This window comes from Triticum dicoccoides, chromosome 4A (assembly GCF_002162155.2).
Source record: "Triticum dicoccoides isolate Atlit2015 ecotype Zavitan chromosome 4A, WEW_v2.0, whole genome shotgun sequence".
NCBI lineage: Eukaryota > Viridiplantae > Streptophyta > Magnoliopsida > Poales > Poaceae > Triticum > Triticum dicoccoides.
This window is the reverse complement of record NC_041386.1, coordinates 723,491,494-723,500,946: the sequence shown is the minus strand read 5'-3', so window position 1 is coordinate 723,500,946 and position 9,453 is coordinate 723,491,494. Positions and strand designations below refer to the sequence as shown.

Here is a 9,453-nt window from a genome sequence, read left to right as displayed (position 1 = left end):
ATAATGATGGATGACACCCTTTCCCGATACTAATAGATTATAGTTGTGTATTTGCCGTTGTTACTAAATTCTGGTTTCTGGTTCTTTGTCGCATGAAGATAATATAAAGATCAGATGCTGATAAGAATACATGGTACATCAGAATCGCCAAACTCAACAGAATATAAGCATGTGGTACTAAAAAGTACTGCTAGAAATTTTCAATGTTTAGATGGTGTGATGTTCCATGTTCGTCACTGTTGGGAATACTTTGATAGGACTAAATGAATAATAGAACCCTTTGTGTTTTATATGATTTATTATTGAGGGCCTGTTTGGAAGAGAGGGGTTGGGCTGGGATAACCAGGAGTACATTCTGACCCTGAGGACAAGAAGCCAGAGGCAGGCTTACATTTTTCTGCTACAAAATCTATATGATCATGATGATCTTATTTTTAGTATGAGTCTTGATGTCATAAAACTGAGCAAAGCCAGAGTGGACACCAGATTCTGCATTATCTATTATTGTTTCACAACGCCCTAAATTAAATTAGATGGCCCTAGCAGCACCAACATAGGATTTGGTGTTATGGTTTCTTTTCTCACATCGATTGTACCTGGCAGGGTTATGATGACATTCCCAAGGAAATTACTGATTCTAATGCAACAAAGGTGCCTATTCACCCATTCTTCGAACAATTTTGTGGCCTCCAGTATGTGCCCTTTCACATTGTTTAATAACTATGGCAGCATGAGGACTGGGATGAGGAGGAATGTGGCGAATGGACAGCTCCGACCATTCCAAAGCTGGATTACAAGGGACCATGAACACAAAAGGTATAACCATGACAGTACACTAGAAGTCTAATTGTTCTAGACAAGCATCAATATGCATTTCAAGTTTGACATGAGATTCTTTTGTGTATTTAGAAAATTATGAACCTGAACTACAAGGGCAAATGGAAGGCGCCTTTGATCGACAACCCTGGTAACCTGAGCTTACCCACTGTTGTACATTCAGACTTATTTACTGTCCACTTATCTTTTCTTATAAGAAGCTATGTATTTTGATCACTTCCTATATATATATTTGTGGGGTCTACTTCCTTTTCTTATGCTTCGTGAAGTACGGCATAGGCGCTTCGATCCTTACTCTATTATGTACTGCCGCTAATTGTTATGCATAATGTGTTGTGTGCATCATGGTTTTACTACTTGAAAATGCATGCTTAGTAGCTTGCTTCTCTTATTAACTGCAGATTTCTGCTCTCCCCTTTTGTATTCAATCAAGGAATGTATATAATAATTTATTTGCTCATGGCGGTGAGATATTTGAATCTCTACGCTTGTGTGCACTAGAATGGAATTTCTCATGGTTTTCTATGTAATTCTTCAACATATTGTAGCCCTTACTGATCCATGACAATGGAGAATGCATGTTTTATCAATAAGTTGTCAAGCAATTCTGATTTGTACATCTACAAGCTGATGCAGTTATTGTCGAGAACACTGTTGGTTCAGCGTTGTCATCATGCAAGCAATAGGCTCATTTGCATGCGGCTTGTCCTATTAAAATTAACATGTAAATTGTGAGAGGAGACAAGTAAGAATATTTGGTTTGAAATTGTGAGAGGAGACATTTTAGTTACCCATGATGCATTTTCTTTTTGTTAACTTATTTCATTGTTCTCATCTGCCAACAAAATTCTCTCGAGCTATGATGATCAGTTATGGCTGATATAGGCATGCTCTCGAGCAATCGAGGCACTTGTGGATATTATTTTGGATCCTCCCTCATTTCTTTGAGCCGTTTTGATCACGTTCTTATTTTAGTGGCTCTGTCCCTAGATGGTCATTTCTGATGAGTGATAACCAGGGCAGTTTCACCCTCGTAAGAACATATTGATCTGGTGATCCATCCATCCAGAAATAAGAGATGAATGTTCCTACAAGCTCTCACAGCGATTTGGATTCTGGGCCATTGGATCTGGTTGCGTGATCGGATCTGGGCCGTCGGATCGAGTCGCTGGGTGACCTGCGCCATCGGATCAGATCCTTGGAACTGTCGCAATGAATAGTAGTCCAAAACGCGTGCCACCGCGTGTTAATCACGTGCCCCATCGGTTGGAAGCCATTCTTGCTAGGGCGATGATGATTAACCGTCGCGGAAATAAGTGTGCCTTTGAGCAGTCGAGGCACCTGTGGGTATCAAGTTGGATCCTCCCCTTTGTCTCTAGAATCCTTTTTTATCCTGAGATACTTGTTGTTGTCCTTGGATGGTCATTCTTGTTGAGTGATAACCAGGGCAGATCTACTGTATAAACAGATTGATCTGGTGATAAGAGATGATGGGGGTAGGTTATATGATCGAGGAAAGGTGAATTTGAGCCCACTGTGCAATAAAACTGCAGGTACCTCCCCTACTGTGTGTGATACTGAAGGCAAAAAAGAACTTTTCATGTCTTGCTACTTTAAAAATCCAAAAGGTTCATTCTTCCTTTGCTGGTTACTTAACCATGATTTTTTTGCTTTGGTTCTGGTTGAGATACTAAAGGTTGTTTATATATGAAAAGAACAGTCACTTATAGTTTTGTATGCCTCAACTGCAGCTTAGGATCCCGTGTTGTAGTGCTTTGCCTAATTAAGAATAACTCTAATCAATAATAGTATTTCTTTCCTTCTGATTTGAACTGAGAGAGGGCCATTGATTCTTGACCTTAAGGTGACCCCATTTTTTCTATGCCTCATGCTTATGCTGCTCTATGTTCCCTTTAAAAATCCCGGCTGGCATGCCTCGCCTCCACCTCCCGTGGCCCTGACCCAGGGTTTGGTTGGCGAGCTCGCTGCCGTTGGCCTTGGACGAGGAGATTCGGCACACACACAGGAAGGAGCTCCGCCTCTGCTGCCTCTGCACACCCCAAGTATAGCAGATCCCCATCCCTGCCTTTTCTAATTTCCTCATTAATAATCTGTAGTGGTTGTAGTATCGGGGAGACAGTGGGTTCGTATGACATCATTTTTTTAATCCTGAACTGTGCTGATTACTTCACCAGTGGTGATCGACCATTTTTAATTACTGGATCTGATGATCAGACTGCAAAGGCGTGTCTTCTACGATGAATTGTGCTATTGTGAGGGTATATTGGGATTGATCTGACTTATTACTTAATTTTTTGGATCAGGTTTGGGATTACCAAACCAAGAGCTGTGTTCAAACACTTGAAGGACATGCACACAATGTGTCCGTTGTCTGTTTCCATCCAGAACTACCTACTATAATTACTGGCTCAGAGGATGGCACAGTTCGCTTGTGGCACTCTACAACCTACAGGTACTCATTCATACTATGATATTGCTTGGAGATGATACTAACATTGCGCTGTCTGAAAACCAACTTTGTTTTACTAAATTCTGTTTAGTTACACGCAATACATTTATTGGCTGTATTTCTTTTTCTTCTGCATGTTTTTTGTTTGCAAGTAATATCTTCTGTACTGGACTATACACATTCGTTGTTTCCCAACTGATGCAAGTTTATTTCTTTAAATTGGTAGTGTAGATAGTGCCTTTTTCATGATCATGAGCAAGAATGTGGCATGTTCTTATTAATCCCTGTTTGGTCATTTAACTTAAGGGTTAAACAAATCACACGGCTGGTTAGAAAAAAGGAGGCTCTGTGCTTATCATGGTTGCAATTCAGTGAAATCAAAGTGCCTTTCTTAGGTGCTAGATTTTTTTGCATGCCGTGTTTGTTCCCAGTTTCCAGTTTGTAATTATATGATAAGCAGATATTTAGTTGTTGGTTGTTCTGTTGAGTTCTATTAAATGTTGAGGTTGATCTATTTTTCTACCTATGCATTTGAGAGGACAAGTAAGCTTCACAAAAAATAGAAATTGCCCTTGTATCTTAGCTTTTCTACCAGGTTGTTTTGGAAGACAATGTTTACTAAGAAATGTCTCACCATGCAACTTTCAGATGTTTACATGACCTCCTTTTCTTCCCTTCCATGTGCTGGAGTTCTCATATATGGTTGCCCACCTATTTGCAGGAAACGCTCGGCAAGCCACACCACCTACGACGTGGTGATCCCCCTCCCATCGAGAACTGCCATGTAGTTTTCTCTGCCAAGGTTGTTGTCTGTGTCGGTCTACGACGTGGTGCATTGCCTTCAGTGGAGTGTGGCATATGCTTTTGGTTTCTTGTATTGTTTCTGGTAGAACCTAGGACCGTTGTTCTGGATGCTCATTTTGTGTTACAGTGGCTACCAAGCAAACCAATTGCATGGCAGATACGATCTCTAGAAAATGGTAGTTGTCACTCGACTTATGGATGTGCTGTCAGGAAGGTGCATTCCTATGTAAAATGTGGCTTCTATGTATGATGTACGGATTGTTTGATTATTATTGCTGTTGTGCTTTGCGTGGTTAATTTGATCTATTATTTGCTTTGTTTATTTGCTGTCTTACAAGGCTAATTTAGTGCTTGGGGCTGCTATGTGTTGACGTGGAGCAGGCAGAGGAGGAGCGACTACTACCCCAACGGCAGCCTCTCCTCCCTTGTCCATGGTCAGTGCCTCTTCTCCATTGCTGGTTGCTTTGCTCCTTTTCTGTTGTTGTACACTGAAATGAAATGAAATGAAATGTATGCACTGAAATGAAATGAATATACTCCATGACTGAACTAGGGGGTACTCACATAGTTAGAAAAATCTGAAGCACCTGTTAGTTTGTTGGCAAGCCGTATGCATCATAACTAGGTACTTTTACCTGTCATGGAATTTGAATATAATTTTGTTTGTTGGTGCTCCTGGGTATATTTACACGAATCTGAAGGTGGTGATGATTCAACTGACCAGTAGGTTTTTCTTCTGTGTTCAGAGAAGAAAGAAGCTGGTAGATAATATAGAACCAAAGTAGTCGATCCTATAATTACACGAATCTAAAGGTGGTCATGATTCAGCTGACCAGTAGTCTTTTCTTCTGTCCTTGGAGAAAAAAGAAGCCGGTAGATAATAGAGCCAAGTAGTCGATCCTCTTGTGTACGTTTGTAAAAAAGAAATAGAATAGCTTCTTCTTGACCTGAAGATTGCTGTCATGTTTTGGGCTAGCTGCACTGTCACCAATACTTGCGAAACCACTAGATGATATACAGAATGCGTAAGCACTAAAGATTGGGATTGCCTGGGCCTTACTCTAATGTACTAAAATCATTACAAGTTGCGATTTAAAGGATCATGATGTATTACATAAAAATCTTAAAATACTCCTCTGTTAGTCAGGATCGAGATTTTCACATAATTACTATGTTTGTCCATATTGACTCTGATTTTAGAGGGCACATATGTTTTGGTAGGAAGTGTATTGTTCCTATGTTTTTCCTGATATATACTGATTGTTGAAGAACTGTTGTTCCAGATTATGAAATCAATATTTAATGGATCGATCGATAGTTGTCTTGTACATGGTTACATAGCAAGCATATGTGTTACCAGCCCATCTATTACTCATAGACTCACAATAATCTGCTTCTTCAAAGTTATTGGTCGTCAATAAGTTGCTGCTAATATTACTATCCTCTTAGGACATGCAAAGCACAACAACCAACAGCAGACGACACCTCCTCCAAAGCTAGACATGGCAAGGTATACTAAATAAACCTTGCCTCGGCTCTAGGATGTAATGTTCCATATATCAGATCATTAAACCATATGTTGGGCTATCAAACAGCAAGTGAGCTGGGAAACATACCGTGTGCGGTGCTCGCAAAGGTTTATTTGGAAAATGCAAACGCGACTATGAAGAGTAAAGATGTATTTCAAAAATAGTACCTTCTCAATACTTTTGATGTACTCTGATCTGAGACCTGTCTTTGGCATTTTTACGGGTTAGGTTCAGATGAATCACCATGTGCGACACAACAGCCATCTGATATATCTTCCAAGATAGTTGTGCCCTTTTTGTAACTACAGTATGTAATGAGCACTTGTAGTTCTATGTGCTTGACTGTTTGGACTATTAAGCTGGGTATGCAGGTGACAAGTTACATGTGTTTTACACATGTCTTGTTCGCTTTGCACACGATAATCAAACAAGCCTTTGTATGGTTAATTGATGTTCTAGAGATGTTTGGTCCTTTTCTCAACAGGCTGAATCTTTTTTGACATTCTCGGTAACATTTGTTCCTGCAAGTGCCTGAAACAACACATCTAATGGCCAGTCCTTTGACCAGAATGACTGAGATAACTTGAACACATGTTTCTGACATTTCAGTTGTAGTTTATAGTAGTTAGTTTGCTCTATGCCACCTGTTTTTCACTTATTCTTCCAGCAAGCATATATATGTGTGCTGATTTTTTGTAAGGTTTACGTGTATAAATAGGGTGCACAAGCCAGATGTCTTCACAGGCCTCTATCCTACCTTTTCAGATCCCCTACTCTAAATTGAACAGGGTTTTGTTGGTAGTTTGTGAATATTTTTTTGAAATAACGAATGAGTTCTAAAATCCTGAATTAAACTTGGCATTATCGCTTGATCAAATCGTTGGGACCGGCACCTCGTGCCAGGGCGCGATCCCGATCTAGTATACAATAGACATGCTCACCAGCACTACACCACCACCTGGAGATGGCCGTCGATATTCGAACGTGAAAGAATAAAAAAAGACAGATGCTGATGCTTCCATCCATCTAGGGAGTAGAAAACAAACAACAACCCTCAAGTGTCCGGTAGTCGGACACTGTTTCGAGTCAACTCCGGCTCCATTCCAAAGTGCATGTTGCAATTTTGAAGATTTCTTTTCCACTTATTTGATCTTTATCATGATTAGGGCACATCTAAATGTGTCTTAGTTATTGCACATTTAAATAACTCAATCAAGCATAAAAAATCCGCATGAATTTTCAGGTAAAATCAATGACATAGAATTTCTCTCTCGAAACAGGCTTTCGCCCTGCTTTATAAATAAAGCAAAAACCGAACAAAATACACGGCCGAACGATACAAGATGGTGAGGTAGCCCTCATATAATGTCGATCCTAAGATAACCGTATCACGCAGAATGCACACGACTACGCTACCGACAAAGAACATAGGAAGAAGAGTACAACACCACGCTACGACCTATAACACCTAAGTTCCACGACAACGCCCGACCTATAACACCTAAGTTCCATGACAACACCCTTAGGAGGGAGAATGCATGGCGCCAAGCGTCACCGCTGCCGAGTCCAAAGCAGACAAGGGTTTTCACCCGGAACCTTGACACTGAGAGGAGCATTACAACGACGTCTTCAGCAAGAAAGCGGTGCCCGCGAGCGTCATCGTCATCGGCGCTAAGCGTAGAGCTTTCGCTCAACAGCTCCTCCGTGCCACCATGAGGTCACTAGAACAAGCGCGACATGTCCAGCTCCCTAGCTCCGGATCGAGGTGTGTAGCCACTGCGAAAGACTGAGGGTACGCCCGAGCCACCCATCGCTACACCCCTCGTCATCCACACGACCAAGAGAGAAGCCACCACCCCCGACATGGTGCCCGCCGGGGAGCCAACCATGCGGACCGCCGTCCGGAGCCGCCGCCCCGGCATCCATGTCCGAGACACCGCTACCCGTCCACATCACGAGCATCAACCATGGAAGGAAGAGTAAAAGGGGCATCCTTTCACTCCTAGCCCGGCATCCGTCACAGGATCTGGGTCGCTGCCTCCACAGTAGGAGGCATCCACACAAGTGTCCTCAGCCAGTCCCAGTGGTCCGGAGGAGATACAATCCTGTTGATACGTCTCCAACGTATCTATAATTTTTTATTGTTCCATGCTATTATATTACCTGTTTTGGATGTTTATAGGCTTTACTCTACACTTTTATATCATTTATTAGACTAACCTACTAACCGGAGGCCCATCCCGAATTGCTGTTTTTTTGCCTATTTCGGTGTCTCGAAGAAAAGGAATATCAAACGGAGTCCAAACGGAATGAAACCTTCGGGAGCGATCTTTTCGGAACAAACGTAATCCAGGAGACTTGGAGTGGACGTCAAGATGCAAACGAGGCAGCCGCGAGGGTGCTCGGCGCGCCCCCACCCTCGTGGCTCCACCGACGTACTTCCTTTGCCTATATATACTCCCGTACCATGAAAACATCCAGGAGCACCACGAAAAGCTATTTCCACTGCTGCAACCTTCTGTATCCGCGAGATCCCATCTTGGAGCCTTCACCGGCGCTCCGCCGAAGGGGGAATCGACCATGGAGGGCCTCTACATCATCTCCAAGGCCTCTCCGATGAGTTCTGAGTAGTTTACCACGGACCCTCGGGTCCATAGTTATTAGCTAGATGGCTTCTTCTCTCTCTTTGAATATCAATACAAAGTTCTGCTCGATCTTCTTGGAGATCTATTCGATGTAACTCTTTTTGCGGTGTGTTTGTCGAGATATGATGAATTGCGGGTTTATGATCATGTTTATCTATGAGAAGTATTTGAATCTCCTCTGAATTCTTTTATGTATGATTGGTTATCTTTGCAAGTCTCTTCGAATTATCAGTTTGGTTTGGCCTACTAGATTGATCTTTCTTGCAATGGGAGAAGTGCTTAGCTTTGGGTTCAATCTTGTAGTGTCCTTTCCCAGTGACAGCAGGGGCAGCAAGGCACGTATTATATTGTTGCCATCGAGGATAAAAAGATGGGGTTTATATCATATTGCTTGAGTGCATCCCTCTACATCATGTCATCTTTCTTAATGCGTTACTCTGTTCTTATGAACTTAATACTCTAGATGCAGGCAGGAGTCGGTCGATGTGTGGAGTAATAGTAGTAGATGCAGAATCGTTTCGATCTACTTGTTGCGGACGTGATGCCTATATACATGATCATGCCTAGATAATCTCATAACTATGCACTTTTCTATCAATTGCTCGACAGTAATTTGTTCACCCACCGTAATACTTATGCTATCTTGAGAGAAGCCACTAGTGAAACCTATGGCCCCCGGGTCTGTCTTTTATCAGTTTCCAATCTACTTTTATTTGCATCTTTTACTTTCCAATCTATATCATAAAAATACCAAAAATATTATCTTATCTTATTATCTCCATCAGATCTCACTTTCGCAAGTTACCGTGGTGCGTGGGACTTTTGAGGAGCCTCCTACTGGATTGATACCTTGGTTCTCAAAAACTGACTACTTTGCTGCATCACATTTTCCTCTTCAAGGGAAAACCAACGCAGTACTCAAGAGGTAGCAAGAAGGATTTCTGGCGCCGTTGCCGGGGAGGTCTTCGCTCAAATCAAGACATACCAAGTACCCATCACAAACTCATCTCCCTCGCATTACATTATTTGCCATTTGCCTCTCGTTTTCCTCTCCCCCACTTCACCCTTGCCGTTTTATTCGCCCTCTCTTTCCCAATCTCCTCTATGTTTTGCTTGTCTTTTGTGTGCTCGTCGTTATGGCCGGTTCTCTATCTACTCCTTTGCCCCC

General features: G+C 42.0%; 1 long non-coding RNA gene across 1 annotated transcript; it reads left to right on the top strand.

The window, feature by feature from the left end:
* Positions 1 to 387: 387 nt before the first annotated feature.
* On the top strand, positions 388 to 6,142 carry LOC119288189. The gene is made up of 8 exons (XR_005141133.1): positions 388 to 651; positions 730 to 816; positions 910 to 2,900; positions 3,162 to 3,310; positions 4,029 to 4,362; positions 4,450 to 4,545; positions 5,561 to 5,621; positions 5,707 to 6,142. It is a non-coding gene; the product is annotated as an uncharacterized LOC119288189 (long non-coding RNA).
* The last annotated feature ends 3,311 nt before the right edge of the window (positions 6,143 to 9,453 follow it).